The sequence below is a fragment of the Camellia sinensis genome, chromosome 13 (assembly GCF_055761805.1).
Source record: "Camellia sinensis isolate YWXY chromosome 13, ASM5576180v1, whole genome shotgun sequence".
Taxonomy (NCBI): Eukaryota; Viridiplantae; Streptophyta; class Magnoliopsida; order Ericales; family Theaceae; genus Camellia; species Camellia sinensis.
Genome location: NC_138973.1, coordinates 25,667,250 through 25,693,682, shown reverse-complemented (window position 1 = coordinate 25,693,682; position 26,433 = coordinate 25,667,250).

The window sequence follows — 26,433 nt, the reverse complement described above, 5'->3', positions numbered from 1 at the left end:
CGCCTATCCAAGACCCGAACCGGTCTCTCCTCATACGAGGCATCCTCATCTACCTCTAAATCGGTCCAATCCAACACATGTGATGGATCTGGCTCATACTTCCGAAGCATACTCACATGAAACACGTCATGCACTCCGGACAACTGCGGCGGTAAGGCTAACCGATAAGAAACCTCACCAATCCTCTCAAGGATCTCAAAAGGACCAATAAACCGAGGGGATAACTTCCCACTCTTCCCAAACCTCATCAGACCTCGCCTAGGTGATATCTTCAGAAAGACATGATCACCTACCTCAAACGCCAAAGGCCTCCTCCTATGGTCGGCATAACTCTTTTGTCGACTCTGGGCTGTAACAAGCCTCCTACGGATAAGCTCAACTTTCTCCGTCGTCTCCCTAACCAACTCCGGACCCAACAAAGGTGTATCACCCACCTCGGCCCAACAAACTGGAGACCTACACGGTCGGCCATACAAGGCCTCAAACGGTGCCATACCGATGCTAGACTGGAAACTGTTGTTGTAGGCAAACTCTACCAAAGGTAAGTGCCTCTCCCACCTCCCACTGAAATCAAGGACACAACCCCGAAGCATATCCTCGAGGATCTGGATAGTACGCTTGGACTTCCCGTTAGTCTGAGGATGATAGGCCGTACTAAAGGTCAACTTAGTGCCCAAGGCACTCTGCAAACTCTGCCACAACCTAGCAGTAAAACGAGGATCTCTATCTGAGACGATCGTCACTGGGACCCCGTGCAATCTCACTACGTCCCGAACATACAAATCGGCAAGATGATCTACCGAATCTCTCACGCGCATAGGAATAAAATGCGCTGACTTAGTCAACCGGTCTACAACCACCCAAATAGTATCACTACCCCGCTGAGTTCTCGGAAGACCTACAACGAAGTCCATAGTGACATGCTCCCACTTCCACTCGGCAATAGGCAAGGGTTGCAACAAACCCGCTGGCCTCTGATGCTCGGCCTTCACTTGCTGGCAAGTAAGGCACTTCGATACGAAAACAGCCACATCTCTCTTCATACCCCGCCACCAAAACTGGCGACCCAAATCCTTATACATCTTAGTACCTCCCGGATGCACCGCAAGGCGCGAATGGTGAAACTCTCGGAGTACTTCCTCTCGGCAAGACTCCGGTACAAACAAACGGTCTCGGTATCTCCCACTCAGATCGGGATACACCGTCAAACCCTTCTCAACTTTCCCACTGAAGATCTTCTCTCGGAGGGATTCTACCTTAAGGTCACCTCTCTGTGCCTCTAACACTCTAATCACAAGTGTAGGCTGCGCAACAACAGAAAACAAGGCCGCAGCCTTAACAGATTCGCCCAGTAGCAAATCAAACTCGCCAAGTGCTCCCAACATCTCCCATTCCCGGATGGCTATACAAGCTACATCACTAATGGATTTCCTACTAAGGGCATCGGCCACAACATTGGCCTTTCCCGGATGATAGTGCAACTCAAAATCATAATCCTCGATGAACTCCATCCACCTCCTCTGCCTCAAATTCAAGTCTCTCTGTGTAAACAGATACTTCAAACTCTTGTGGTCCGAGAACACCTCGAACTTCTCACCATAAAGGTAGTGCCTCCAGATTTTCAAGGCAAAGATCACTGCTGCTAACTCTAGGTCGTGTGTGGGGTAATTCTTCTCGTGTATTTTCAACTGACGTGAGCCATAAGCTACCACTTTCCCTTCTTGCATTAACACACAACCCAAACCCTCTCGTGAGGCATCACAATAAACCGCATAACCTAACCCTCTCTCCGGAATAATCAACACCGGAGCGGTGGTCAATCTGACTTTCAACTCTTGGAACGACTTTTCACAAGTCTCACTCCACACAAACTTGACTCCCTTCTGAGTCAGTCTAGTCAACGGTGACGCTAACCTGGAGAAATCTTTCACAAACCGACGGTAATACCCAGCTAATCCCAGAAAACTGCGGATCTCAAACACACTCTTAGGCTGTGCCCAATCTTGCACTGCCTCAACCTTGGATGTATCAACAGACACCCCTTCCCCGGATACCACGTGGCCTAAGAATTTGACTTCCCTCAGCCAGAACTCACACTTCCCAAACTTGGCATACAGCTTATGGGCTCTAAGCAACTCAAGCACCACTCTCAAGTGTTCCTCGTGCTCCTCCTCTGAAGGTGAATAGATAAGGATGTCGTCCACAAAGACGACCACAAATCGGTCTAAGAACTCCCGGAAAACCCGGTTCATCAAGTCCATAAAGACTGCCGGTGCATTGGTAAGCCCAAATGGCATCACCAGAAACTCGTAATGGCCATACCGCGTACGGAATGCCGTCTTCGGAATATCCTCTTCCCTGACCCTCAACTGGTGGTAACCCGATCTCAAGTCTATCTTTGAGAAACAACGGGAACCCTTCAACTGGTCAAACAAATCATCTATACGGGGCATAGGATACTTATTCTTAACCGTAGCCCGATTCAACTTCCGGTAGTCAATACACAATCTCAAGGCACCATCTTTCTTTTTAACGAAGAGGGCCGGTGCTCCCCACGGTGAAACACTAGGGCGAACAAAGCCCTTATCTAGCAATTCCTGGAGCTGAACTTTCAACTCAACCAACTCTGCTGGAGCAAAACGGTAAGGTGCCATAGAAATCGGCGCCGTGCCGGGCACTAAATCAATAGAGAACTCTATCTCTCTGTGAGGTGGTAAACTAACAAGATCTTCGGGAAAGACATCCGAATACTCACAAACCACCCTCGGCAACACAAGCTGGGTCTCACCACTCTCACCACTCTCAAAGCTGGCAAGTAGACTACTAAGCTCACTTTGCCCTCGCGAATCATACCCCGGTGGCAAAACACTACCAACCCGGTCTCCCAAGAAATGGAACCACTCCCCGCTCAAGGTACATAACGTGACCCTCTGGCGGTAGCAATCGATAACAGCCCGGTATGACGATAACCAGTCCATACCCAAAATAACATCAAAACCCTTCATGGGCATGACAACAAACGGAAAAGGAAGCCTATAGTCGGCGACCTCTATATCACATCCTCTAACACCCTGTTTCAGGATCAACTCACCACCCAAAGGCGATACCACACAAATAGGAGATGCTAACTGTGCTAACTCCAACTCCAAAACAGATGCAAATGCAGCAGATACAAAAGAATGAGATGCACCCGTGTCTATCAACACACTAGCAACCGAGTTGCAAAACAGAAAAGTACCTCTCACTACTGATGGAGCCGGTACTAAATCCTGCGCGGTAACAGCATACACGCGCCCCGTAGGCCCCTGGTCTACCTGCTCACCTCTCGGAGCAAAAGACTGCTGCACAGACTGGGATGACGAAATCCCCGGATTGGCCCTCGAGGCCTGCACAGACTGAGCTGGCTGAAAACCCTGCGTCTGCCTAGAACCAGACACTCCCGAAGTGGCACTCAACTGCGGGCAGAACCTTTTCAGGTGCCCAGGCTGTCCACACTGATAACAAGTCAAGGGCTGCCCCCTGCCCAAACTCTGACTCTGCGGTCTAGCTGAAGAAGAAGCAGCTTTCTGACCCCCACCCTTCTGCGGGCAAACTGAAACCTTGTGACCCAGCTGGCCACACTTGTAACAAGTGAATTCCCCCTGACCACCTCTCCCGGAGCCTACACTCGGCACTGGGAAGGTCGATCTAGCAACACCACCCTGCGACTGCTGAGGGTTAGAACCCCTCTGCCTCCTGCCATCACTCTGACTATCCTGGCTCCTCTTGGAGCCTCTCTGCCCCTCATCCTCCTCCTGCATCATGAGCTCCATATGAGTTGCAGCGTCCACTAGGTGTCTATACTCTCGGATATAAGACCCACCAACTCTCAACTTGAGGCCCCGCCTCAACTTCCGCTCAAACTCATAGCAACGGCGTTCCTCAGACGCCACCAGTTCAGGTGCAAACCTGGACAGACTGGTAAAAGTAGCCTCAAACTCGGCCACTGACAAGCCCTGCTGATTAAGCCGGCTAAACTGATCCCTTAGCTTCTCCCTAGCTGCTGCAGACAAAAATCTCTCCTGAAAAGCATGTATAAACGCCTCCCAAGTACCACCAACATGAGCCTTCTCGTACTTCCACCATTGACCCGCATCTCCCTTCAGCTGGAAGGATGCCAAGGTCACTTTCAGTGCTCCGTCCTCGATGCCAAGCATCTCGAACGTCTTACTCATTTGCTCTAACCACTCATCAGCCTTCAGTGGCTCCTTCGGATCCCCGACAAACTCATCCGGATTAGACCGGAAAAACTCCCTATTCAAGAAAGAAGGCCCTGTCTCAGCTACCTGATTCCCAGCTCTAAGAATACCAAAAGCTCCTGCTATCTCTCTGGCCAAGGCACCCATGGCCTGCTGACCCACTGGCTCGGCCACATTGGCCTGCCCAACTCCCTCTTGCACTGCCAGAATCTCACCCGGTAACGGTACCTCCTGCCTCGCAGGTCTACCACGCCTAGCTCCTCTTCCTCGTCCTGACATCCTAATAAAGGCAACACAGAACGTTAGCACATTCACAAATGTGCCGAAACTAAACACTCACGTCCTAATACATGGACAACTATAATTCACTCCACATAAGCACATAAACACATAAGTACTTACGAATTTCATTCCCGGATAATGATAGTCCCGAGGCGTTACTAGAGTTCCGGTTAGAAACAGCATTGATCAAGTGCTTTTCCAACAAGACTCCCAGAAACTCAAGGATCCAATCAACATCCTAGAAATTAAATCCCATACCCACATAGTCACATAAGCATGTTAGCATTTAAGCACATAGCATATGATACTACATTTAAGTCTCTATCAAGCGAGACAAACCCATTGTGATCCTAATCACTTCCCACGTACCCAAAGTATTCGAACCCGGAACTTGGCTCTGATACCAAGTTGTAACGCCCTAAAAAAAAAACAACATTAAACCCATCTGATAAGACATGCATTTACATATAAACTAACCACATTCCTTTATTCCTTAGAGTTCCATTACATAAGTATTACATGTTAACATCATAACAAAATGCCCTACGGGCTTACAGCTTTCCAAGTTAACGCATCTAACTCCACCGAGAATGGCGTCTTCGACTGGGTGTTGGATATGATCTAGGCAACATGTCTCTTCCTTTGGAGGTAATTTCTCAGGTCCTCCTTCATTCGTCTAGGAGCTCGACTATCAGTCGACTTTAGCCTTTTTGATGCACTGCTTCTTGTGTTAGGGTGCGTTCTCTTGGACTTCTCTACGTCCCTGCATCATCGAAGCAAAGACCCTGCCTGTGGATCTGCCGAGATCCCCTGACATATATTTCCTTGGTCCGTGATGTCCTCTAGGACTCCATATTCCTTGATTCTGTTCGCCCGACATCTTTTGATTGCTGATGTGAATTTCCCTATTCCTTGCCATGTTGTGGGATAGTTGGCACTGTCTTACGTCGTTCCTTCTAGACACCGGCCTTGGCTACTGGTGCCAGTGTATCTTACAAGAGAAACACTGGTTGCATTACTTTGTTTTGCATCATGAAGCTGACCACTGTCTGTAAGTCTGTTAACTTGTCTGCCATGTCCTTCAGTTCCTCATCTCTTCTCAGGCATCTATCCTTCCATACTTGGAGATCGGCTTCATGGTAGTACTCATCTCGACTACCCTTCTTGTTCCCGTTTCGACCCTGAGCAACATTGTTTACCTCGGTGTCGACCTCTTGTACTTTTTCATTATTGTTCCCTCATCCAATATTAGGATCCATGTGTTCCTCCTCCTCACAGTGGATGTCGTCCCCAATTCTCACCTCTTGTCCATTGTTAGCCATCTATTCTCACTAAGTTCCAACAGATGGAGCCAAATTATAGGTGTTAATTTCTGACAACACAACCAAACAGGGAACTTAGCTGGAGAGCACATAGCAGAATAGATTAAGCTAACCATCTGCCAACAAGAAGTTAAGAATACCACGGTGGTTCGTCCACCCGAAGGCACTCCAACAATCAAGTTAGTCAAACAATCTCTCAAAGATATCAAATAAGTACTAAATTCACATAATAAAGCGTACATTAGACACACAAAGGTGCCTCACTTTTATAACCAGCAGTGTCCTTGTCCCTTAGAAGTCTCACTTCATAGGACTTAAGCACAATGCTTATCTCGAACTCTTAGCTAGATTGTGATGAACTCCTTAAGAGCCTTATTCTTATCTAGACTAAGTAGGGGTGAGCAGCGGATATACCGATCCGCCAAAACCGACCGAACCGAACCGATCCGCTACATTTTGGACGGATTCGTGATGACGAGCGGACGGTTGTGGATTGATTTTCTCCAATCCGCCAATCTGGCAGACGGATGGCGGATTTGAGATTCCTTTGGCCGCAACCGAACCGCCAAGCCGCGAGCACCCTTAGTAATTTATAAGACTTTGTGTTTTTAGTTTGTTTAAATATTCTATTTGTGTTTTCAATTAAAAAAGAGTTTAAATATTCTGTTGAAAAAAGTTTTCAACTTGAATATCTTTTTTGAATTGAAAAAAATAAACGTATTATTTATCTATATTTTTTGGTTTCTAAATCTACCTCTAAAAATAATAAATAGAAAATATGATACATGCTGGTTGGTTTTTGTTTTCAAAAACATACATAGATGTAACAATACAGAGACATACAATCTCTACTACCGCTATGTTCATGGTTTTTGTGGTCTGAATTATTTTTATATTTTAAGAACCACAGATTGTAATACTTTATGTGGATGAGACATGCTGTGATTGTAGTATATGGATGAGGCATGCAGTGATTGTGATATTTTAAAGTTTCAAACTTTCTTACTTTGGATGAGGCATGTAGTGATTGTAATATTTTTTTAAGTCATTGACTATAATACTTTCTTTTTTTTTTTTTTTTTGAGGAAGTACACAAGTTGAATTATGTTAAAAATTTATAAAATTTTAAACAGCCAATCCGCTCAATCCACATCCGCCGGATTGGTGAACAGATGCAGATTGATTTTCTCCAATCCGCCAATCCGGCGAACGGATGACGGATTGAAGGTTCTGTGGCAACAACCGACCCGCGCCCACCCCTAAGACTAAGTGTCCTCTCTTATCTAGGACTCTTGTCCCCTATCCAAATATTTCAGATTTCGGCATTACTGCATCGAACCTCGGCAATGCCGTAATCACCTCAACAAACATGACTAGTCCATGTGGCACCTCGGTCGACATTTCGAAGGTACCTTAACCACATGACATTATTCTCAAAATACTTCCCCACAGTTTGAAAAATTTTAAATCCTCCCCTTAGCATAATTTTTATTTAACAAAATTAATTAAAAAAAATAAAAAATAACATAAATTATTAATTGAAATAAATTTTTGATATCATTAACAATTAGTAATTGACTAAATGATTTATTAATGAAAATAACTATTTGTTATGAAGATAGAAATTTCAAAGAGCGGGATATAATTTTCAAAATTAGAGACGGCAAATTATATTTTAAGCAAATCTCAAAAAATATATTTATAATTTATCCTAATCTTTAAGATTTGGATTTGTAGTTTAAACCCTTAGGATTGTGTTGCCATTTTTATTTATTTATTTTTTTAAGTTTCAATTATAATATGGATTGAGTTTAAAAAAAGACTCGTTGATTATAAAAATAATATATATATATATATATATATATATATATTAAATAATATTAGGGTTGTATGGCTGGGATTATCATTTTTTAATTTTCTTTTGGATGGGCTTGGTATTAAAATATAAGCTCGGTGTGAGGTGGGGCCAAACTTAAAAAATTATTTCAAGTGTTATTCTATAGTATAGACCTAACTCAAACTTGGCTCAGCCCGTGTTATATCCATCCTTACTATTTCTTATGTGGTGCTTTCAATAAACAAGAAACCGCAACACATTAAATGGGTCATCGTAGGAGTCTGTTTGTTTGTTGAATTACGTTGGATGAGATTCTTAATACGGAAGAATTAAGTAAGGAGATTATTAATGTAGTGATATTAGATTGGAAATATAAAACAAATTGTATTTATTTGTGTAGTAGTATGGTAATATTTATTAATTAGTTGACATTAAATTTTTGAATTTACATAAAACTTTTTAATATATAAAAAGTAGATTTAATATTCATATAAAGTGAGAGTAAAATGATATTTTCCATCTCCAATTCTATAAAATTGGATTGTCAAACCCAACCACCTCATGAGATTGCTAATATCCATTGGAGGGGGATTTGTATGGTTCCAAATAAACATAATTTATGTGGGATCCATTGAATTTTTAGTCCAAAATCCTACCACCTTCAAATTAAAACAAACAAGGTCTTAATGATAGTCCATTCAATCTTTCAAGCAAATTACCATTAAGGACAACACTCTCCTCCCAACCCACCACTGCCAGCTCCATTACCGTGAAACTTAGATTTAGGAGGAAGATGAAGAAAAAGGTAACGGGTGCTTTTAGATCCAAACAAGATGGGAAGAGATGTGATGGAGAGGAACAAGAGGGAAGATGAAGGAGTTGACAAGTGGTGAGGTTGGCGGAGGAGAAGGCGCCAGGCCCCAAAACCAACAGAGGTGGTTGCAGTGAGTAAAAATTAGGATTTGATGTGAGAATTTTTCCTAAATATGGCTTAATGTGGCTTATGCATGATTATACCAGATTTATCTCATTAAGCAAGATACATGTACATCAATTAGATGGTGACTAATTATTGATGAATGCACCTATATATACATAATGTATAGAAGACTAATGGAGATAGTGTCAATACATTGAATGTGATAGATTCATTAATCTATCTAATGAGTTCATTAATATAGAAGATGCATTATGTATCATGAATGTAAAAGATACATTAATCTATTTAATGAAGTTCATTGAATGAATGAATTCTTTGATGGGAAGAATTCTAGTATAAATAATGTAAGGTCCCAAACCATACTCTCCATCACAAAAACTTAAGTTGTCACCATAAGAAGGCTCCCATCGCCTAGAGAGAGAGAAGTGGTTTGAAGATCTTAGACAAATAAAGAACTTGAAGATCAAGGTCTTCTATTCAAGTTTTCTCTTTCTTAAAAGAGGTTTTCATACTATCATGGATCAAGGTATGTATACACTTATTTTGTATAGTAGAAATTCATATAGTTTTCATGTATAGAATTGAATCATTAATGGTTTTTAGTTTATGTTCCGAAAAGGTTAATGGTAAGGGCATTATGGAAATAAAATGGTGAAAAATCAAAAATCAAAATTGTGTTTTAACTAAGAAAAAGTATGGTGTATACAAATAGAAACTCCCTTATACATACATTATATTTTTTTTTACTTTCTTATATTGCCACTTGAGCCAAATTAAATTAAGAAAAAACTACAAGCAAAAACAAAAATTACTTGGATGAGTTGCATAAATATATATATATATATATATATAAGAAGACATCCAATTTCAAATGGACGTAATATGAAAGGTAACAAAATTGGCTATTTCAATATGAATAATCCTATATGTATCAATTAATTTACTAACTAATATACTAATAGATGATGTGACATAATTTTAGAAGTTTGGAGTATTTGTAATTTGTATAATAGGTAGAATCAGTAATAATAGTATAACACTAGTTGGTACACTACTGTGTACATTAATAGGTGAGGTCAAGGAGAAATGCTTTCACATCAAGCTCCAAACAGTGGACAAGATAATAATATTACATGAATATGAATTTTCAATCTAAGATAAACACTTCCATTAAAGCCCAAAATCAGTAATTGTTTACGATACAGTAAATATCAAACATAACCCCTTTTAAAGGGAGGGTACACTGACAAAGGAAGTGACCAAATTCTTCCTTTCCTAAGCAAAAATCCACACCAAGTTCTCCACCACTCTGAAAGATATAAATACTACAACATTGCAACAACTTCTAATAGATGGATGCAAGCTCCAAAGAGAGAGAAGAAAAGAAATGGAGAAAAGAAAATAAAAGCCAAAAAACAAACAAATGCGACTAGAGACCCTGTTCAATGAGATAATCACCAAGCTTTTCCACAATCACGTTGCACTGGCCAGGGGTTATAGGTGTTGGAAAAATGGTTAATATAGGCATATTTTGGGCCAACTTTGAGCCCAAAATTGAGTGGGCCCCAAACGTCTTTTGGGGTGGGTCCGAAGAGGTGAAGTGTTCCTTGCCGCATGGCAAGTCACACGGTGAAGACGGTTCGTCAAAACCATTTATGAGTGAATGGGAAGATGACGTCGTTTTCGGGTACGTGGAATGGACAATTTAAAGTTTTAAATGTGGGTTTCTTTGTAAAGCTAGTCCCAGATTGAAACTTTAAGAGAGTTTTGTTAAGTATATAAGCTCTAGCCTACAACACTTAGGTTGGGCCCCAAGGGGCACCCTAAGTTTGTAGAAGGGAGGAGTTATGGACAAAGTGAACCTTAGCCCAAACCACCACACGTGTGCGCCGCCGTCGTCGTCCGTCCAGCCGTACCGGGCGCGGGTGTGGGTCGGGTCGGTTCTAATATTAATTTTTTGGACAAAATTCATTTGAATTTTTTCAAAAATTATTGCAGGAATTTAATTCAAATTTGAATTTAAATTTTTGTCCAAACAAACCTTTTCCTGTGTAAATATTCCACAATAGATTTTTCAGTCCATACAATTTTTTAAACTGTTCAAAAACTGGACAGATACATAACTGTCAAGACAATTTCAAATCTGGACAGTTTTGTTGCAAATCTGTTTGAATTTTGAATGATATCTGTTCAATTCAAATTACCACCTGTTCACTTCCACAAAACACCTGTTCGGGTCAAATTTATTGCCTATAAATACTTGACATTTCCAGCAGTCTTGGGCACTGAAAATTAGTCTGAAAATAATTCTTTTGCTGTCCAAACTTTTATCTTTGGTGCATTATTCTTCATTTTACTTTTAGAATAAAATTCAGAGAGTTAGAACACAGGTTTGGTTCGCTGTACAAATTTGTTTGGAGAGCTACTACAAATTTGTGAAGGTCATTGTATTATGGGAGATAGACGCCACTCAACCGTAAGCACCGTAGCGGGGCGAATCTGTCTTAAAGACAAAGTGTCACATACTCGACTTGGTCTTTTATTTTTCCATTCGGTTCGATAAAATAAATTCTGTAAGTTATTTATTTTATTTTGTTTGATTTAGTTTCAATTTATTTATTTACACAGAAGATTGTTCCAACAATCTTAAGACATATTCGAATTATTCTGTTTACAGAATTTTTCGTTTGTTTCCCTTTCTCTTTCTTCTTTTAACAAAATTATGTTATATGGATTTACAAAATAATATTCTGGTTGGAAAACTAAATAGTGATTATATGCTATTTGACAGATAGTAGTAATATACTGTCTATTTTCTTTGACAACTAGTAGTAATATATTGGTGTCATTAACAATTCAGAATATTTATTTGTGGAATTTTTTCAGAAATTGATTTTGGTTTTTAGAAATTTATTTCTGAGTGTTCATTAATTAAAATTCTGTTTTAGTGTTTTAATTATTGAAGTATTACAGAAATTTAATTTTCTGTGTGGAATTAATTTGGTTAAATAAAAGAGAAACCGATGAAGATGAAAATACAGATGATGATGCAAAATATGGAATAACATTCACACAAAATGATGTAAAATAAAATTAATTTTTTATCAATAAAACACTTAATAAAACACTTACAATAGTTTAATTGAAGTAACACAGGTGTTGGTTCTCATTCAGAGTGTTTATAGTTTCGAACCTCTGATTGCTACTGAACCAATCATTACAATATATAGATTAATAAACTAACTATGCAGCATGTGACTTGGATGACTAGGAGAGCAGCTGGCAGCACATGGGATGGAGCAGGCTGTCGGATGCTTTCGGTTGATTGACTGAAAGTTGAAGCAGCTTTAGCAGGTTGATTGACAAATGAATAGTAAAAGTGAATAGTGACTTTTTACTATTCGTCACTTTTGGTGGAGACATGATTAAAGGAATCAATATAAATACAAATTGGCAGCTTTTCTCAAAAGAGTATTGGTTGAAGCTAATTTGTATCTATATGGAATCCAATGCAGGGCTGACTAGGCATATGGATCCTGTGCATCTTGAAATTTGGGTCCATATGGATTTTGAGTAGTTGAACCTTCAGAAGAATTTGAATTGTCTGAGCCTTTTTCTGAATTTGAACTGTCTGAGTCTGACTAGGCTTCAGCTTGATCAACAAGTAGACGAGCCATCTGGAGTAGCTCATCTCTTGATGACTTGGACTTAGTCTTTGTAACGCCCTCAAAATAACAACAATAAACCCATCAGATAAGACATGCATTTACATATAAACTAACCACATTCCTTTATTCCTTAGAGTTTCATTACATAAGTATTACATGTTAACATCATAACAAAATGCCCTATAGGCTTACAGCTTTCCAAGTTAACACTTGGTTACAACAAAAGAGTACTAACTCGTTTACACATTAAGCCCTAGGCTTGAAGTTACATGTAATACATCAAAAGTTAAGCGACAAAAGTATGTCCGCCACTAGCCTCCCAGCTATGTCCTTGGAGGTGGCATGCTTCCTGCACCTGAAAATGATATTCCCATAAAGGGTGAGCCACAGCCCAGTAGAAATACACTAAACCAACCATGGACAATGACTAAAATATTAGCAATTGATAGATGGTCAACACTGAAATATCCACATAAATCACATATTTATGTCATACAACTTATGAGTCTAAGTTACTTTTCATTTTCCCTTTTTCAACAGATAAGCATGCTAGCTCTATCATCATTTCCACAGATATGTATAAAAACTATATCTCACATTCAGATAAGCATAAAAGCTATATCCACATTCTTAACAGATATGTATAACAACAATATCCACAGATAAGCATATGAGCTATATCCACACATCACAAAGATAAGCATATAAGCTCTATCTTCACTTCTAGACAAGCATATGAGCTGTATCTACGGAGTTCATCCCCTATCTTCTCCCAACACTAACCGGTTTAGAGGTACATCCCCTATCTTCCCCTAAACCGCGGAGTACATCCCCTATCTCCTCCTCTACACGTAACGTATATAAACACATTGGTTCTATATACAATCACCCAATACATACAATCAATGTATTCTATCAACCGTCAAGTTCCATGACACATTTCATTGATTAGTTTCAGTTTACCTAATCATCATGCATTGTCTACAACAATCACGACTATCCTCCACCGATAGCCCAAAGCAGTTATTTCTAAACAGAAAATAAATGCACAAATGGATATTCAATCAACATTTCATTTCCTCATTTCTCACCATTAATTATCCCAATTAATCAAACAATGTAATTAGGCCATTTTCCATAATTACCATTTCAACCCTTAGGTCCCATTTTCATCAATGATACAACATTCATTCCATTTCTCTACTCCAATCATGCATCTAGGTTTATTATGATTAAAACCCCAACTTTTGTAAAATTGCACAAAAGCCCCAAACTTTCACAAAATTACCAAACCAAGCCCAACATCTCAAAATACCAAAATTTAAAGACAAAACCCATAGAGAGGAGTAGGATATCCCTACCTCAAATTCGGAGTCCCAAAGGAGAAGACGACAAAACCCAACGTGCTCCAAAACCCGAGATTTTCAGATTAAAATGAAGCCCTCGACGATCAACAACTTTTTTCTAAAGGCCAAAGGTGAGTAAATCACTCATACTAGATCAAAACCTAGAGAGAAGGTAGAGTCTAGAGTGAGAGGCTCAACAATGGTGATTTTGGAAAAGTAAGAGAGAGAAGAGAAAGTAAAAAGTGATTTGAAAAGTCACAATTTCGGGACTTAAACCCAGTCTCCCGCTCGAGCGTAAAACACCCCGCTCGAGCGTCACTCACAGACTCCCGCTCGAGCGTCCAAACTTCCGCTCGAGCGTCCAAACTTCCGCTCGAGCGCCGGATGCACTCTCCCAGCACTTTTGCAGAACCAGGCCTCCGCTCGAGCTCCCAACCCTACGCTCGAGCGTACAACACTGCACAACAAAATACTAGATGGGTGTATTCCCCGCTCGAGCGCCAACATCTCCGCTCGAGCGGACAGGCCAAAAATCTGGGCAACTAGTTTTGGTTTCTAAACTCAACCAACCTGAAACAAACCTGCCCAACACATCCTATAACTCAATTACGAAGTAAAAAGGATGTAAACAAAATAATAAACAACCACCAACATCCACGGACACATGTCCGGATCACTGTACAACAAAGGTAAACCCGGGATCGCTATAGTCTTGACTTTGGGCTTAGCCTTAGATGAAGTGGGCTGAGCCTTAGACTTGGATTTATCCTTTGATTTGGGCTGATCAGTGCTGGGCTTGGTCGGTTTGGATTTAATCTTTGATTTGGATGACTTGGGCTTGGAAGAACTTGAAGTTGGGCTTCTAAGGTTGACTGTAGGAAGTTGGCTTCCTTGAGTGACTGAAGCAGTTGGGTTCTACTGAGCTTTAACCATGGCAGGTGTAGGAGCATGAATATTGATCGAGAATTCAGTTTGAACAATTTCAACAATGCGGGAAACTTTGAAGTTATCCCACCATTTAACCATATGTTGACAATAAACAACATCATCAGAAATGCCATACTGCCATTTGAATATCCAAGGGATTTTATATTTGAATATAAAAATAAGCAATTTAGGAAATTTCCTCTGCTGTGGAGTGAATGAGAAAACAGTTGAAAAATAGTTAAACTGTGCAATCAGAATATCAGGAAAGATGTCTGTAATGGTGCCATACTAAGACCATCATCGCAAAAACCAAGTGGGTAATTCTGATTTGAACTTTTGATCAAACTGGAGAAACCAGTGACTATGTTTCATTTTGATACAAAAACACTTTGAACCAGGCATCAATATAGTCATAATAACTATACTGAAGAGAGTGATTAGGTAAATCTCGAAGTTGATAAGGAGAACCCCATTCAACTAAGGAAACAACGTTATGAATATAAAGTGAATGGTAAACAACTTTACTAGTGTAGGTACAATCATAAATGGGTTTAATTACAATTGACTGATGGTTGAACAGGATATCTTTGTAGAAGGTGATTGTTTTTTCTGGATGCATGGGAACAAAATGCCATCCGGGAGGGAAATAAGACTTAACCAGGTCATGAACAGACTGACTCTTTGGGTGACTAGGCTCTTTGAAAAAGAGATTAGTTGTGGTAGATTTAACATAATCAGATCGAGCAGTTTTAATAGGATTAGGAGGGTAAGGAGTAACTGCTTGGCTGGAAGAGGCAAAAGGATCAGTAGCCAAAGCAGAGGTGTAACTAGGTTTAGGAATGTTGCCAAGAACTTGGTAACGGTTAATCATTTCAATAGGATGGTATTGGGTTACAAGCTCCAACGGAGGTGGAACAAAAGGTTGACTAGAAGGAACCAAGGCTTTAGATGGAGGACCGGGGCGAGACATCTGTTGAACAGAAATAAAGAGTTAGCAAGAAAGGTTAACAACGACTAAGGAGGTTTAAATAATTTTGATGATAATCCAAACAGTTGTAATCAGCAAGTAAATGGCGACGAGCTTGAATTTGGTGGAACTGAATATACTGAGCACGTTTAGTAGTTTTTCTGGCTAATTTTAATCGGGCAATGCGGTAAGCAGTTTGGTGAATTAGATCTCGGTAGTGGGTAATTTGGGTTTTATGGTAAGATATAAAAGGAGTGGCCATCCCTATCCCCCATGTAAAAATTTCCGGGTAAGGAAATCAGGAATAGAATTTTGACAACCAGGTATGTAAGCAATATCGAAATCAAAAATGCTTAAAATAGATTGCCAACAGGCAAAAATTTGCTTACTAGCAAGATTTTGAATATCTTTTTCTAAAACATATTTAGCAGATTTGCAATCAACACGAAGTAAAAACTTTTGATTTAAAATATCATCTTGAAATTTACTAATACATAAAATAGTAGATAAAATTTCTTTTTTTAATAGTACTATAATTTAATTGTGCTTTATTCCAGACACCAGAATGATAACGAACAATTTGTTCAGAGGACTGAGGAGTGACTTGCTGAAGAAGAATGCCACCATAACCAATTTCAGAAGCATCAGTTTGAATAATCTTGAATGAATTTTCAGTAGGAATACCAAGACAAGGAAGAGACTTGACATATTGTTTGACTTGTTGAACAATAGAAGTATGAACAGAAGACCAAGGAGGAGGATTATCTTTTAACCGATCAAACAGAGGTTGACAAGTTTTCCTAAGGTCTTTATAGAACTCAGTGATGTAATTGAGAGAACCTAAAAATCTTTGTAACTGGGTTTTATCCAAAATTTCATCAGGAAACTTAGACGCAAACTCAATAGAGCGACTAATAGGTAAGATTGTATTCTGGTAAATATCATATCCTAAAAATCGGACTTTGGTTTGAAACAATTTAATCTTAGGAGCAGAGATAACTAAACCATGACTTCTAATAGTATAAAAGAATGCAGTTAAATGTTTCCAATGTTCACTAATGGATTTAGAAAAAATTAATATGTCATCTATGTAAACTATAGAAAAATGACTAAAAGGGTTAAAAATATCATTCATTATATTTTGAAATTCACTAGGAGCATTTTTTAATCCAAAAGGCATAACATTCCATTCATAATGACGAAAAGGTGTAGTGAATGCCGTTTTATGTCGATCTTTAGGATGGATTTGAATTTGCCAAAAATCACTTTTTAAATCAAATTTACTAAAAATAACAGCTTGATTAAGTCGTTTAATTAAGTTTTTTTTATTAGGAATAGAATATCTGATGGGTCGTTGAACACACCAAAATTAAATACTAAACAATACCAAATTCAATCAGAATAATGGCAAGTTCAGGTATCGATCCACAGGGACTATTGTGAAATTAAACTAATTTAATTGTCAAATTCCTAAATTAATTTTGAATAAAAGATTGATTGTTTATAATCTAATTTAATAACGAATAAATTAAACTAAGGAATTAAATTATCAATAATAAATGAAATTGGGTTTACTAAATTGGGGAAAAATCCTAGGGCAGAGAATTCACCACTAACCACATAATTAGGGTTTCCAATTGAAATCAATTATACTATGGTTTGAACGGATTAATGCTTCGCAACTACAAGCTCAAAGCATTTAACAAGAAGATCATCACATTCAATGTACGAGCACGAACCATCTCAAGTAATACGAATCGTTCACTCTAAACTAAGGTAGTTATACGACTCGTTCCTCGTAGCATGGTTCGTCACATACCTTGAATGTAAAGGAATAGAAAACTCATGTATGGATAACATTCAACAATCACAGAAAGTCAAATATTCGAAGAGATAATGAAAAATATATATATGAACTTCTAAATCACCATACAATTGTTCAAACCTTTACATAATTAAAAATTAAAAAGAAAACAAAATAATTACATGGCTAGGATTTCATCAAAACCCTAGAAAAGGAGACTAGCCACTCATAGAGGAGTGGAAGGAGGTAGATGGAGAAGAAACCACCATGGGAGACATCCTTGAAGCTTTTAGTTTCTCCCCTCTCCCAAACCCTAGCCTCTCTCTTTCGGTCAAAACAACTTTCGAACCCTCTTCCAGCCTTTTCCTTGCCTTTCTCTCCTTCTACTCACGTCCAAACAGGTTTAAAACATCGGTTTGACTTTCCTAGAAAAAGTCAACACACGTGCGGGAAAGTCAACTATGTCCAAATTCTATCTTTTGCCCATTTTATGCTCCGACGATGCACAACCTGATTAACATTCAACACATATAAAGTATACAGTTTGACCAGCAAGTGAAGTTAAGAGATTGTAATTAACGGTCTCAATGATGTACATTTCGGCCTTAATCACATCCCCCAACTTACTACTTGCTAGTCCTCAAGCAAGTAAAATAAAATAAAATTAAACAAAATCTATCTATTTCCTCTTTCGTGGGAAAACGGTTGCATTTAGCATGTGCAACAAGCCTTTAAACCACAAGGTTACCCCAAATGGACGAGTAAAGTCTCGTGAGGGTTTCCAGAAATGATACCCACAAACATTAACATATTCATATATACTCAACAACAAATGACCACACTACTCCACCTAACAATCAACTTATGTGCCACTACAGTGTGATATTGAGATATCATGAGTCATTAAAGGCACAGTGGACAAGCATGAAGGAACCTATTGAGTCGAAACCACAATTCAGCTAATACAAAAGTAAAGTTCCCTATACTTGTGCATGCTAGTAGACAAGTCATGAGTACCCTCGGTATAAAGTGCAATCTCCATATTAGTTAACTATCCACTATAATAACCCAGTGTAACTCATAATAACACCCAACATATACAGAAAAACTAACCTGTTGCAGCCAAGATTCTCAATTTTTTTTTTACTGTGCAATGTCTTGATCCATTAAGCTTTCTAATCAACCCATGTAGCAAGTTTTAGGCCAATGACTCCCAAACCAGACAGTTTTAGGGCATTAGGTGTAGAGACACCCCTACGGGCTTAATAACTCAAGTTGAAAAGGCTACGAATCCGAACTAGTCATTCTTCTTATTTTTCCTTAATTGTGTAATGTCCAAGTTCCTTAAGCTTTCTAATTAACCCATGTAGCAAGTTTTGGGCCAATGACTCCCAAACCAGAAGGTTTTAGGGCATTAGGTGTAGAGACACCCCTACGGGCTTAATAACTCGAGTTAAAAAGGCTACGAATCCAAACTAGTCAAGTGGGTTTTTTTTTTTTTTTTTTTTTTTTTTTTTAAGAATCTTGACTCCTCATTTATTCTTTTCTGCAAGTCTAGCTATTATCAATGATGTACACCAGAGATTATAAAAAAAAGATCACCGCTATGATAATGTGTTCATGTGAATTAAGGCATACTCATGACAAGTGTACTAAAACCACAAACATAGACAACTCTCCTCGTGCAAACATGGCATGCAAGTATCTACCCAATAAACCCTTTTCATACAAGTCTACTATGCTCTCTAATTAACATATGCAAATATCATCACTCTACTAGCAAAAATTCACATCAAGTGAAGTAATGCAATCAAGTGAAACATGTATAAGCATGAATTATGAGGCAAATAGAAATGCACAAAAGAAAATATAACCCTCATCCCCCAACTCGAATATGACATTGTCCTCAATGGAAAAGGAAAGAGAAATGAGAGAATATTACCAGAATTGTAGGTGCACATCCAGGTAGGCAGAGAGTAACATATACACACTTCACACTTTGTTGTTGTTGTTTTTTTTTTTTTTTTTTTTTTGGAAGAAAAGAAAGAACTAAAAAGAAAAATAAAAATAAAAGAGACAAAGCAATATACAGGCGGGTACTATGAAGAAGCCGGTGGTGGTGGTGGCGGGAAATGCTGGGCAAACAAGGCTTGCATCAAAGCGCGCGTCTTGAAGGCGTCATCCTGACCCTGTTGCCAGATGGCGAGGTTGTCGGCGTGTAGCTGATCGAAGCGCACCTGAGAATAGTCGCGATGCGCCTGAAAATCCGTGCGCAACTCCATGAGACTCTGGTGGTGATCACGAAGAGTACGGTGGACCTGATCCACAGAGTGCTGAAGCTGTAAGTACTCCTCGTGAGTCATGTAGTGTGGGTCCCCTTGGGGAGGCACGGGGGGAACAGGATGAGTTGGGTGGTCATGTACGGGGTCCTGGGCCTCATCAACTGGGGCACCAACCGGCTGAGGAAGAAGGAAGTAGGTTTGTGGGGTTAAGAGAGAGAGAGAGAGAGATATATATATATATATATATATAAAGAGAGAGAGAGAAATCTGAGAGTGAGAGTGATTGGGAGAGAGTGAGTTGTGTTAGATAAGGTTTGTGTTTTTTTTTTTTTTTGTACGAAACTAGAAAAAATGAATAAATAAAAATAAAAAAAAATAATAAATAATAATAATAATAAGAAAACAAAACAATTTTTTTTTTTTAATTCTTCCGTACCACCCACGCACCTGCTTATTAAGTAATGTGCAAACTCACAAATTCACAATTTCCTGCACGTGCGGCGATTCTCCTCCTCGCAGATTTTTTTTTTTTTGAAAAATCGGCGTCCGGCACGTGCGGGAGTCAAGCCGCACGTGCGGCTTGGTCAACACCCTTGCCTTCGCACTTGCTTATTAAGCAGTGCGCAAAGTTGTGTTTCACCAAAAGTTCCGCACGTGTGGGGCCCAGGCCGCAAGTGCGGCGATTTCTCCCTTTTTTTTTTAAAGTATAACCATTTTTTTTCATTATTATTTATTTATTTATTTTAAATTGAACAAGTATAACACCTTTTTTTTTTTTAAACACAGAAAATAAACATGAAAGCATGCTTTTAAACACAAAAAATAAACATTTCTACCTTCAATTAACATCCGAAATAAATATAGCACAAAAGAACATACGGAATGCTCACTAAAGGTATAATCTTCACGCGAAAATCACGGGTACTACTTTTCTCCCTAACTGTGTTTGTAACTTTCCCTATTCTCTAACAAGGTGACAGACTAGGTTGATTCGGTATCCAGAATCGAGGCGCATAAAGCTACCTCAACCTATGGGGCTGCCATACAGAGTTCAAGCCGAGGTAGTTTTGAAGCAATCTCCACACCCCTGGGTATTTAAACCAGACTCTAGTCTCGGAAATCCCAAACCTTTGTGTTCTAGGCTTTGCCATTCGAACTCTAGTTTCCACCGTCTTAGTTGGTCTCCTAGGAACTCACTACAAACACGATTAGGTGGCTATACCAAACCGTCAGATGCCGTTCGGGCACGGCAAACACCAAAGGAATTACACCTTTAGAGGATTTAAAGTCTCCTAGACGCAAGTAAAGCATAACGAGAACAAAGAAAAACATAATAGCATAGAAGGGAAAGAAAAGAGAACAAGAAATCAATCTATCAATCATAGTAAAATGGGTCCATCAAAGCAATGGACTCAATCATATCCCCATTCCCAATCCCCTCTATATATGGTTTCAATCTTTGGCCATTCACTTTGAAAGTGTGGCCAGTTTTTGGATCTCGCACCTCAACGGCGCCATGACTAAATGCCTCAACAACCTCAAATGGGCCATCCCATCTTGATCTTAGCTTACCCGGAAAGAGTCTCAATTTTGAATTAAAAAGCCACACTTTTTGGTCGGGTTCAAAGGATTTTCTATTAATGTGCTTGTCATGGAATTCTTTAGTCCGAGCTTTAAAAACTCTCGAACTCTCATATGCATCATTCCGGATTTCCTCCAGCTCATTGAGTTGCAATTTTCGGTTGAGCCCAGCCGCGGCCATATCGAAGTTAAACTTCTTTATGGCCCACAATGCTCGATGCTCAAGTTCAACCGGGAGATGACAAGCTTTGCCAAACACCGCCCTATATGGTGACATCCCAATAGGTGTCTTATAAGCAGTGCGGTAAGCCCATAATGCATCAATTAACTATTGTGACCAATCTTTCCTATCCGGTCTCACCGTTTTCTCAATTATGTGCTTTACCTCCCTATTTGAGACTTCCACTTGGCCACTAGTTTGAGGATGGTATGGAGTGCCAACTTTATGGGTGATAGAGTATTTCTTAACTACTGACTCAAAGAACCGGTTACAAAAATGTGTACCCTGATCACTTATTATGGCTCTAGGAAACCCAAAACGACTAAAGATATTTTCATGCAAAAATTTGATTACCACTCTATGATCGTTTGTTCCGGTAGCTATTGCCTCCACCCACTTAGACACATAATCTACTGCTAAGAGAATGTACTCAAACCCAAACGACGACGGGAAAGGGCCCATAAAATCAATCCCCTAAACATCAAATATTTCTACCACAAGAATAGGGGACATTGGCATCATGTCACGCCAAGACATTGAACCCATTTGCTGACAGCGCAAACTAATTCTACAAAATTGATGGGCATCTTTAAAAATTATGGGCCAATAAAACTCGCTTTGTAAAATCTTGGCGGCCGTTTTATGCCCACTAAAATGACCGCCACATGCAGAAGAATGACAAAATGTAAGAATGCTATGCACCTCACTCTCCGGCACACACCGTCGGATCACTTGGTCGGAGCAATATTTAAACAACTCCGGATCCTCCCAAAAGTAATACCTGACCTGTGAAAAGAATCGGTCTTTGTCTTGCTTAGACCAATTCTGTGGAATTTGCCCAATGGCCAAGTAATTCACAATATGTACAAACCACGGGGGGCTCGCTTGTGACAACTCAAAGAGTTGTTCGTTCGGAAACGAATCATGCAAAATAAGAGGGTCGCTATTATACTCAATGAGGATTCGGGAGAGATTATCCGCCACCATATTCTCAGATCCTTTCTTATCACGGATCTTTAAATCAAATTCCTGAAGCAACAAAATCCATCTAATCAACCTAGGTTTGGTCTCTTTTTTAGATAGTAAATACCGCAAAGCGACATGATCAGTGAAGACTATGACCTTGGAACCTAGGAGGTAAGACCGGAATTTGTCTAAGGCAAAGACCACAGCTAGCAACTCTTTCTTGGTAGTAGTGTAGTTCAATTGAGCATCCGAGAGAGTGCGACTAGCATAATATATAGCAAATGGTGCCTTATTGACCCTTTGGCCCAGCATAGCCCCGACAGCATAATCGGAGGCATCACACATGATTTCAAAGGGAAGCGACTAATCTGGTGATTTCATGATTGGGGCGGTGGTCAAGGCCATTCTCAGTGTTTCAAATGCCTTTAAGCATGCCTCATCAGAGACAAAAGGCGCGTCCTTAACCAGTAAACGACACAAAGGACGTGATATCTTACTAAAGTCTTTGATGAACCTACGGTAAAAACCTGCATGCCCTAAGAAAGTCCTAATTTGACGCACGGAATTGGGTGGAGGAAGGCCTGCAATGAGGTCAACCTCTATACCTCGAGGGGACACAATGTGTCCCAACACTATACCCTCACGAACCATAAAATGGTTCTTTTCCCAACTCAAGATTAGGTTTGCCTCAATACATCGTTTTAACACTCTAGTCAAGTTCCTAAGGCATTTCTCAAAAGACGGTCCAAACACCGAAAAGTCATCCATAAAGACCTCTAAGAATTTCTCTACCATATCGGAGAAAATGGCCATCATACACCGTTGAAAGGTCGCCGGTGCATTACATAGCCCGAAGGGCATGCACCTGTAAGCAAAAGTGCCAAAAGGGCATGTGAATGTGGTCTTTTCCTGGTCAGCGGGGTACACCGGGACTTGATTATACCTCGAGTAGCCATCAAGAAAACAATAGAAACCCTGCCCCGCTACCCGCTCTAGGATTTGGTCAATGAAAGGTAGGGGAAAATGGTCCTTCCTAGTCGAGGAATTTAGTCTCCTATAATCAATGCACACTCGCCACCCAGTAGTGGTTCGTGTGGGGACTAACTCTCCTCCCTCATTCTCAACAATGGTGATGCCCGACTTCTTGGGCACCACTTGTGTAGGACTCACCCACTTGCTATCTGAGATGGGGTATATGATACCCGCATCCAACAATTTCAAAACCTCCTTTTTCACCACCTCTTTCATATTAGGATTCAGTCTTCGTTGCATTTCGCGAGAAGGTTTGGAGTCCTCCTCTAGGTGTATATAATGCATGCACACGGAGGGATCTGTCCCTTTCAAATCAGCCACTGACCACCCTATAACACTCCGATGTGCCACAAGAACACTCATTAACTGACTCTCATGCGCTGCAGTCAAGTCAGATGCAATGATGACCGGTAAAGTATCTTGGGGCCCTAAAAATGCATACTTGAGTGTGGCCGGGAGTGGCTTTAACTCAAGTATAGGTGGTGTGACCAAAGATGGTATGGCAGGCTCTCTCGATAGAGGAGGAAGTGACTCATACCGGCTTTCCATGGAGGAAAATCCGGTGTAGAAGAAGAATTAAGCAAGACATTCACCTCCTCAACCGACCCATCAATATCAAAATTTTCAAACCCAAAATGAGCTAGACAAGCCTCTAAAGGGTCCCCTACAAGAATGAAGGGCAAAGCCTCCTCCACAATCTCATCCACAACATCCACTAATAAGCACTCCTCTCTTTCATGAGGTTGTTGGGATGCTTAGAAAACATTAAGTTTCACTTGCATGTTACCAAATGAAACTTCCATAACCCCGGTCCGACAATTAATGCATGCATTGGCTGTAGCCAAGAAAGGTCGACCTAAGATCACCGGGATTTGTTTCCTAGAACTGGCTACCGATTCCATATCTAATACTAAAAAGTCAACAGGGAAGTAGAACCTATCAACCTTAACTAGCACATCCTCAATCATGCCACGTGGCACTTTGAGGGACTGGTTAGCCAACTGAAGAGTAACAGTAGTGGGCTTCAACTCGCCAAGCCCAAATTCCTCGTACACAGAGTACGGCAACAAATTGACCCTAGCCCCTAAATCTAATAAGGCCCTATCAATGAAATGGTCCCCTATAATGCATGCAATGGTTGGGGCACCCGGGTCCTTAAGCTTAGGAGGTGTGTCATTCAACAAGATGGAGCTTACTTGCTCCGTGAGTAGGACCTTTTGGGACACATGTGTCCTAGATTTACGCTTTTGCGTACATAGGTCCTTCAGAAATTTGGCATATGATGGTACTTGCTTAATCGCCTCCAACAGGGGGAGGTTGATTTTTACCTGTTTAAAGACCTCCATCATTGCCTCCATAGATGCCGCCTTCTTATTAAAAAGGGACGGTGTATCAAGGCATTAGGGAAAGGGTGCCTTAGGCACATATGGTGCCTTGGACTCAAGTGAAGTGCTAGGGACTAAGTCATCCCTCTTAAGAGTTTCCCCCTCACCCTTGCTCTCATTAGGCGAACCACCGTGGTCACCCTTCTTAACTCTAGTTGCATCAGACGCAACTGACTGAGGTTCTAACTCCCTACCACTTCTCAAAGCAACCACCGCTTGCACTTGCTCATGTTGTTTCCCATTCCCACCCGAACTCTCTGCCCCGTATTGTCCCTTAGGGTTGGCCACAGTTTGACTTGGTAATTTTTCCTCCTCTCTTCGATTCATGTTGTTAGCCATTTGACCCAATTAGGCCTCTAGCTTGGCAATAGAGTGAGTGTAGAAGTGAACTACCGGTGTTAACCCCTTAAGTTCTGAGAGAACTTCCAAAACCTGAGTCTCAAAGGCAGAGTTGCCCAGAGGAATAAGCAGGGGTTGTGGTTGCCGGTACGGTTGTGGGGGTCGATAAGGTTGCGATGGTCGGTAGGATGATTGGTTGGCAAAATTATTGAAATTCTGCCTTGGTGGTGGAGGATTGTAAGAAGTGCCTTGTGAAGGGGGTCTCCATGAGAAATTAGGATGATTTCTCCATCCCGAATTGTATGTGTTGGAGTATGGATCATTACCCGGGTTGGAGAATCCTTGAGCCGCATTCACATGCTCTTGGACTAACTCCAGAAATTGTGATACCGAAGGGCACTCACTCAAGTCATGAGCAGGGCTCGCACAAATAACACATTCCTCATGAAATTGAGGCTGATCTTGCTGGGTAGGGGCATGTCTCGTAGTTAATAATTGGCCCATCTTGCGGGATAATGCCTCTACTTGTTGGGCTAACTCTAGGTTTTGCCCGACCTCATAAATGCCCCCTCTTTTCGGGGCTCCAACTACTGGTTGCCGAACTTGCCGGGTTGCAGAGGCATGGTGAAGGGAATTATCACTTAAGTTCTCAAACAATTGTCATGCCTCGGCATCATTTTTAGACATGAATGTCCCACCACAGGACGAATCCACCATTTGGCGGTGCGGCTCAGTTAAGCCATAATAGAATGTTTGAACAAGTTGCCAATTAGGCACTTGGTGGTGGGGACACTGTTGGAGAAGGTCTCGAAGTCTTTCCCACGTCTCATGAAATTGCTCACCATCCATTTGAGCAAAGTTTGTGATGGCTCGCCTAAGTTGGTTAGTTTTACCTATGGGAAAGTACTTCTCCAAAAACTGTTGTTGTAATTGATCCCAAGTTGTGATTGAATTAGCAGGTAAAGAATTTAGCCAATGTTTGGCTTATCCTTTAATGAGAATGGAAACAATCGCAACATTAAAGCCTCATTTGTGAAATTCTGGATCCTTACTGTCGAGCAAATTTCCAGAAATTCATTCAAATGCTTATAAGGATCATCATGAGTTAATCCATGGAATGATGGAAGCATTTGTATGGTGCTGGACTTAATCTCATAATGAGCAGCAGTGGTGTTGGGTAATTGGATGCATGATGGTGATGTATATGCAGTGGGTGTAAAATAATCCTTAAGGGTCCGCTTAGGCACATTTGAGACATCAGGATTAGCCATCTCTAATGGCTCACTGTATGAATTCA